Source organism: Mandrillus leucophaeus, unplaced genomic scaffold (assembly GCF_000951045.1).
Source record: "Mandrillus leucophaeus isolate KB7577 unplaced genomic scaffold, Mleu.le_1.0 Scaffold620, whole genome shotgun sequence".
In the NCBI taxonomy this organism is placed as follows: Eukaryota; Metazoa; Chordata; class Mammalia; order Primates; family Cercopithecidae; genus Mandrillus; species Mandrillus leucophaeus.
Window position 1 is genome coordinate 165,779 of NW_012106698.1, and position 8,306 is coordinate 174,084.

At 38.4% G+C, this 8,306-nt stretch overlaps 1 pseudogene; it reads left to right on the forward strand.

Annotated features, from left to right (window-relative positions):
• The first annotated feature begins 7,032 nt into the window (after positions 1-7,032).
• Positions 7,033-7,951, forward strand: LOC105553984 (annotated as a pseudogene).
• Positions 7,952-8,306: the final 355 nt, after the last annotated feature.

Below are 8,306 nucleotides of genomic sequence, written 5' to 3' on the forward strand. Positions count from 1 at the left end.
ATATTTTGCAGTCAGAACATTAACATTAAAATTTACTCTCTTAGTGCTTTTCAAAGGCACAATACATTTTTAACTACGTTCATTACACTTTGCAATATAGGTCAAAACAACAACAACTACAAATTCCTCTTTTCTATTTAAGACTTTGTACCCTTTGGTCGCCATGTCCCCATCTCCTCCACATCCCCAGCCTCTGTACTCTCTCCGTCTGTCCAAATGTTTTAGATTTCACATACAAATGACAACATGTGGTATTCGTCTTTCTGTGCCTGGCTTATTTAGCTCAGCATAATGCTCTCCAGTTACATCCCTGTTGTTGCAAATGACATTATTTTTTCTTTTTAAGGCTGAATGGCATTTCGCTGTGTATCTACACCACCCTTTCTTTATTCATTTGTTGATGGACACAGGCTAATTCCATAACGTGGCTATTGTGAATCATGCTACAGATGTCTCATCAACATACTGATTTCAAATCTTTGAGGTAAATACTCAGATGTGAGATTGCTGGATCATATGGTAATTCCATTTGCAGTTTTTTGAGGTACCGCCATACAATTTCCACAATGACTGTACTAATGTATATATCCTAATATTTTCAATTATAGAGATTCAGCAGTGCTTGTTTATTTTGACCCTAGAGATACTATGTCCTATTAATCATCTCTGCAACTCATGGCAGGTTAAGTGTGTTGGGCTGATCCTCTTACCTTGACAATACTAATTTAATTGTGGTGTCCTCTATCTGGAAGGTAAATGCCACCATGTGGCTTCTGTTGCTTGAAGTCCCATCATCCCCATGCAGCCCAGTAACTGCCGTTTTGCCATCATCCCTGTACACCAATACCTTCAAGGTACTATCTGTGGCCGTGGGGAAAAAATTCCTCTGCGAATATTTTTCTGGCAGATCATCCATCAGGCCTCACCTAATATATTCATTTCAGCATGTCTACCTCCCTCAGCCTCTTCATTTCTTCACTTCTGTCTTACAGGGTAACTTAGTCATTTCCAGTAAGATTGCCTCACCCTCTCTGATTCTTGCTTATGTAACTCTATGTCCCAAGGAAATGCTCCAAAGCCAATAAATTCTTGCTCACCAGACTTTCGTTTGACCTCCTTGGCCAAGTACTCTCTCAAACTTCTCTTCCCAGGGCTCTCCTCAGACTCCATCTGGTACATGCAAAAATCTTTTGAAACTCTTCATGTATATCAACCTTTTCTTCACTTATTAGATCCAACATGTGCCCAATAGGGTTATGTTAGAGTCTAACTAATTATCTGCCTGGCAGCCAGGAGGCTTCCGTCGCCTTAAGGGAGAGGCTTCATCCAGTATCTTCGAACACATGGAGGCACTAACCTTTCCTGAGGAAGGTGAAGTTTCATGGAGTCAAGGCAGTTGAGTCAATATTCTTGGGGGCATCTTATTCCAGTTTAAAGGATTCCAGATTTTTCCTACCAGAGGCCTGAAATTTTAACATCAGACGTATGTTGTTTTCTTATTTAAAAATGTTTTGTGCTATACGGTTCTCATAATTAGGCCTTCAGCCTTCCATTTAACTGTCTCTCTATCTTCAGCTACAGCTAATAAGGGCCTCTTTATATGCTAGCACAGAGGGTCTCCAGCTCTCAGACTTAGCCACTGAGCACTTGTTAACAGGCTTTTAGTCTCTCATCCTTCTGCAAGGTATCAGTACAACTTGGTCACCAGCCAATTTCTCTATCGGTATATGTCTGTATAAGCATTACTTCCCCATATTTTTCAAACGTCTGTGTCATTATACCTGCCATAGCATCTGACTACATCAAGACATTTTCCTAGAACACCTCCAGTGACATCATTAGCAACTGAGCTGCCGACTTGTGCAAAAAACAATATGGGCCCCATCTAGCAACCAAGATAGTGTCTTATTTCCCTACTATGTAATATAAGAGCCAGATTCAAACCTAATTTTACCTCATATTTTGCTAAATAACTTCTAGTACCCTCACATTCATCTGGGTCCACTGAGAAAAGACTAAATATGCAATGATTTTATTAAGGAAAATGTCTTTGTATGATCAAATAGAGAAGGCACTGGATAAGGCTAGGAAACCTGTCAGATCGTGAGCCAAGTCTAAACCTGAGAGAACAAGAATGGAAAAGAAGTTGGGTGTTGAGGCTTCCAGGCTGCCGTGTAGTGTACAGACAGTTCAAAACCATCAGGGAATCCTTGCAGCACAGTTGACCATTGGAGAATGCACTTGTCTACCAGGAACAGGTCTACCTTCTGTACACACAGTGCACAGTCACCGGCTGGAAGTAGCTCCTCGGAAGCATAACCTTGTCACAATGTGAGCTTAGATATTAGAAACATGGCAATTGTGGTTCTTCATCAGTTATGCTCCTTGTAATCAGAAGTTTATGAGGCACATTCTCATGTCCTCCACAATCAGGAACATCAACCAGTTAGATAAATTATCTTAATAAGTAACTTCAGAAATTCCTTGAGGTACAGAACTTTGTAATACAAATTGTATTAATGCATGATATACTATTTAGCAAAGTCAATATGATATATTTGAATAAATAAATGAGTTTGGCCAAGTTAAATAATATCTATGCAAAAGAATAACCCACTGTCTCTCTTTTCCTTTTTTATTACCATCAACCAAATTCAAGTTTTTAATTACACTCTCAGGGTACTGAGTGAAGCAACAAAGTTCACACCTTCAAGCCCATGTGTCATGTGAAGTGCCAGCAAAACAATCTTCAAAATTGACACATCACCCTTGTATGAGAAGCATCTTCTGTGTCATGCTAAAAAATATAATCTAAACATGCCACCCCACCCTTTGTAAGCTTTTATTTTTTCACCCTCTACTCTTTTGTTGTCAATTGTTGACCTTTAGAGAAAATTACATTTCTTGACATTCTCAGCCCTTTCCCTTTTTCATTTCTAGACTATAGTTGATGCTGTTTAGTCCTTCAAAATGTTATCTCTTCATCATTACTAACATTTTATCCAGCCTATAAATCCCACTAAGGGCAATGGCCATGAGGATTTCTCTGATCTCCTCAGATAAAACAAAAATCTTGATATCCCCAAACTTGTGGAAATTTAATGTTCTCCTTGTATTATTTAAATGCAGCCCTGTATTGTAGTTGTTTGTTTATAAATTGTATAGGCCCCACCTAGATTGCAACCCACAGTTTACAGCAATGATCATAGACTTCAACACAATGACTTGTCAGTATAGGGGCTCATAAATATTGGTTAAGTTAGTCATGTAAGAATATATTTGGCTGGTTTTATGTTAGCTATCCAAAATATGTCCTTTGCCATTATTTTCTTAAATTCCTGCCCCCCTCCCGCCCCGATCAATATACAACAACAAAATAAAAAATGAAATTATACTAATTTAACTTTATAAAATCATATGTTAAAAAATCTAGTCTTTAAAGCATTAGAAACATTTTATGTAAAATAAAAGCCACTTCTTTTCTTTCCAATCAGTTACATATATTTAAAAGCAAGAAATACAAGGCAAAATTTTTATTACTTTTGGCATAATTTTTATTCAAAATAGAATTTCCATCCTCTACAATGTTTCCTTCATTTTCTTTAAATTCTGAACAGTGTATAATAGAAGTATTCTTAAATGAAACACTTATGTTCTCCCTTTAAATTAAATCTATGCCATTTTTTTGTTGTGCTACTGTATAGTATTATGTGGACACTGAAAGGCTGTAAGTACCCTTTGAACCAGAAAAGTAGAATATACCTCGTATCTCTCCAGCACAGAGGTCTGTGTTGAACAAGGATGACAATTTTAGTTCATAATGAAGCAGCAAAAACAATCATTTTCAAAGCATAAACATTCTCAGCTTAAAACATGAATAAAAGAAAAAAATCTGAAATTCAAACTTCTTCATAATAAGTTTCTCTGGCAAAGAGAGAGATGTTTTATTATTTTCTTTGTATTCCACCAATGAAAACCTAAATTGTAAACAAATCTATAGATTCCAACTTTTGACTTAACATAGTAATTGTTTATTGTCTTTTACTACTTCTTAACTCTTTTTTTTTTTTTTTTGGTTTAGATGAACAAAAAGAAATTGCAGCAGACTTTCTGTTTTTCACAACTCTTAAGAATTTGAATTTGAATTCTTGAGAAATATAAGTATGTCCCATTATAAACTGGCTTCAAATGAAGACTAATCAGTTGAATTGTGTTTCCCCAAAATTCATGTTGAAGTTCTAATCCCCAGTACCTTAGAATGTGACCTTGTTTGGAAATAGTGCGATTGTATAATAAATGTAGTTAAAATAAGGTCATACTATAGAAGAATAGACTACAAATCCAATATGAGCAATAGCTTCATAAACAAATCAATTTGGATAAAGACACACACTCAAGAAAAACACACTGAAAATTGGAGTTATGTTGCCATAAGCCAAGGAATGCCACAGAATGCCAGCCAGCTATCATAAGCTAGTAGAGTGACATGAAAGCAATCCTTCCCTAGTGACTTCAGAGAAAGCACGGCCCTGCTAACACTTTGATTTTTAATTTCTCTCTTCTAGAATGGTAGGACAAGCACTCCACTGTTTAAGATACTCTGTTTTTGGCGTTTTTTAATGGCAACCATGGGAATTTAATACAATGACCTAATGTGAAGTTAACATTTTAAACCTGTTTTACAGTATAGACATAGTTTCAGGAATAACGTCAAATTACAAGCAAAATTCCTTTGAAATACTAGAAACTGAGCAATACCAACAAGACCAAGTCAATCTTTAATCCAGTTAACGAGCCTAGAGTCAAGTTAGAGTTAGGCAGTTTTGCTATACTAGTAAGAATGTTAGGCCAATACAAGAAGAGTGGTAACGAAGAGTATTTTCCACTTTTCTCCAACAAACTCACCATTAACTGTAAAGTGGCTCTAAGTAGTGACAAGCCAACTGATAAATAAGTATTCTTTAGACTAGGACATTCCTATTATCTAGTAAATGTGCCATCTTTATGAACATACTGTCTCATGGTAACAGTTTACTTGTTAATTTTCTTGTTTTCTTTCTATTGATTTCTAGTTTCATTGCATTGTAGATGGAAAAGATATTTTGTATGATTCCCATCTTTTTAACTTAACACCTATTTTGTGATCTAGCATCTGTCCAATTGTTCTATACATTATTGAAAGTAGGCATTTTGAACTCTCCTATTATGATCATATTGCTATATATTTTTTCCCTCAGTTCTATTAATCTTGGCTTTATAGATTTGATGCTCTAATATTGGAGACATATATTTATAATTGGTATATCTTTTGGTAGATTGATCCTTTTATCACTATGTAAATTCCTTTTTTTGTCTTTTGGGATGGTTTTTGACTCACCCCAGTGAGTGTTGTTATGATGGCAATGTCGATTTCTTTGTCAGGTAAATTATCTATCTCAATTTCATTAGAGTTAGTTTCTGGAGATTTATCTTGTTGTTTAAAACCTATTTTCCTGTTTTGTTTTTTTTTTCATTTTCCTTGACTCCCTGTGTTAGTGTCTACATACTGACAAAGCAAGTGCTTCTCTCAATCTTTATGGACTGGTCTCATACATGAGAAGACCCTCATCGATCAGCCTGGCCAGAGATTCTAGAAGCCTCTCAAACCCTTATGTTGGTCCAATCTGCTTTTGTTGTTTGTAGAGGACCCATGGTGTCCATAATATGCCAAGCTGCTTCAGCACTGTGAAACAAACAAGACTGGAGCTGGGGTGTGTGGGTGTTCACCTCTTTGCTCTGCACTGAGCTGGTGGGATGAGCTGTGGTGACTAGTTGTGTACTAAATAAAATAGTCATCTTTGTTCTCACTGAACCCCGGGTAGCTAGAATATGCCAAGTCTTTAAGACAAACAAGATAGAAGACAATCCTTTGGGGAGCCCCTGGAAAAGTAGGGGCATTGGATGTGTGGTCCAACTGTTCCCCTCCCCAGGGAAAATCTTGGAGCTGAGGTTTATAAAGTCCACTTACTCTGCATCAAGCCAGGTGAAAGGAGTTATGGCTAGTGCCCATATGCTAGTTCAAACTGACATTTTGTCCTCTGTAGTTACCAAAGGATGGATATATGCTGGGCCCTGTCAGCACTCTGACTCAGGCAATACATAAACCAGCCCTGTAGATAGGAGCCAGAAATGTCTGAATGCTAGATGTGTGGTTCATCTCCTGCAGTCCTCAGAGAGAATCTGGGATCTGAGAGTTTCCTTCTGGTTGTATAGCACTGTGCCAGGGTGAGGACTATGGTGGGGTATCTTTTTCCTACAGGTCTTGATATGGTTGGATTCATATTCTTCTGGGGTACAGGAGCCTTTCAAGTAGTTTCTGGATTCCTCACAAAGGGAATTGAACCTGTGCTGCTGTCGAATGGATCTGTCTCTCAACAGTTCCCTTGTGATCTAATACTAGTTTGCCTAGAAAGGAAATAATATCATATGCTCTCCTGTGTTCTTCAGTGCCTGATGAACAGAGTCAATTCCTAACAACATACTCTTTATATTCACAGACAGGAGCACTGGGTCTCTAAAAATTTTTCTCTTTTATTTTCTCCATAGGAAAGAATAGAGTGCCAGCTCTCTTAAGTAGGATGTGGGGCTTCAATATGGTTTGGCTGTGTCCCCACCAAAATCTCATCATGAATTATAGTTCCCATAATGCCCACATGTTGTGGGAGGTACCCAGTGGTAGGTAATCAAACCATGGGGGTGAGTTTTCCTGTGCTGTTTTCTTGATAGTGAATACGTTTCTCGGGATCTGATGGTTTTATAAAGGGCAGTTACCCTCCATAGAAATTCTTGCCTGATGTTATGTTAGATGTGCCTTAGCTCCTCCTTCACCTTCCACCATGATTGTGAGGTCTCCTCAGCCAAGTGGAACTGTGGGTCCATTACACCTCTTTTTCTTTATAAATTACCCAGTCTTGGGTATGTCATTATTAGCAATGTGAGAACGGACTAATACAGACTTCTATCTGCTCATTAAAAATCATTTTTGCACCAACCATGGCCACCTTCGTAGAGCTCAGTATCAAAGACAAGATGGCCATCATAGGCCTGGACACCTGGCAGTCTCCTCCAGGCAAAGTTGAATAAACTGTGAAGGTGGCCCTTGATGTGAGATATTGCCACATTGACTGTGCCTGTCTATAAGAATGAAGATGAGGTGAGGAAGCCATCCAGGAGAAGATACAAGAGAATGCTGTCGAACAGGAGTACCGCTTTATCATTGGCAAGTTGAGGCCCACCTTCTTTGAGAGACCCCTTGTGAAGGAGGCCTGTCAGAAGACCCTCAAGTACCTGAACCTGAACTACCTGGACATCTATTTTATTCACCGGACACAGGGATTCCAGCCCTGGCAGTAGGTTCTCCCCAAAGATGATAAAGGTAATGTCATCAGCAGTAAAGCATTCTTTGTTGCTTGGGAGGCCATGCATGAGGTGGTGGACAAAGGGCTGGTGAATATTCTCTAACTTCAGTTATTTCCAGAGACTCTTGAACAACCCTGGACTGAAATATAAAGCAGTAACTAACCACGTTGACTTATCTAACGCAAGAGAAACTGATCCATTCCTGCCACTCCAAGGGCATCAACTGTTACAGCCTACAGGCCCCTAGCTTCTCCACATAGATGTTGGGCCAAGCCAGAAGACTAAGGACATTGCTGCAAGCGCACACACACACACACACACACACACACACACACACACACACAAACCAACAACCCAGGTTCTGATCCATTTCCAAATCCAGAGAAATGTGGTTGTGATCCCCAAGTCAGTGTGCATTTTTGAGAATATTCAGGTATTTGACTTTAATTTAAGTGATGTGTAGTTGTTTACCACATTCAGCTTCAACAGAAACTGGAGGGCCTGAGACGTAAGCCGGTCCTCTCATTTGGAGGACGGTCCTTTCAATGCATAAGATTGAGGCTGAATCTCCTGAGAAGATTGTGTGGTGTATTCTCTCTCTGTGCTGAAGAGCGACCATCTCCACTTGAGTCCTATTTTAGTCAAACTTATGTGAAATCACACTGAGCCCTGCCCTGTTGTAGGCCTGAGGCATTGTTGTATCTATTTCCCTATGTTCAGCTAGGAGCAGACTATCACAGAAAAGCATGACTTAAATAAGCAAATGACAATTTCTTCCTACTTATCTGATCTGAACAAATGTTTATTAAACAGCAAAAACTGCCAATACTGAAATGTAAAGATAAATGACTAAAAAATAACAGTAAAAAAAGGAAAAATATTACTTCATGTTTGCTTGTTTAACATGT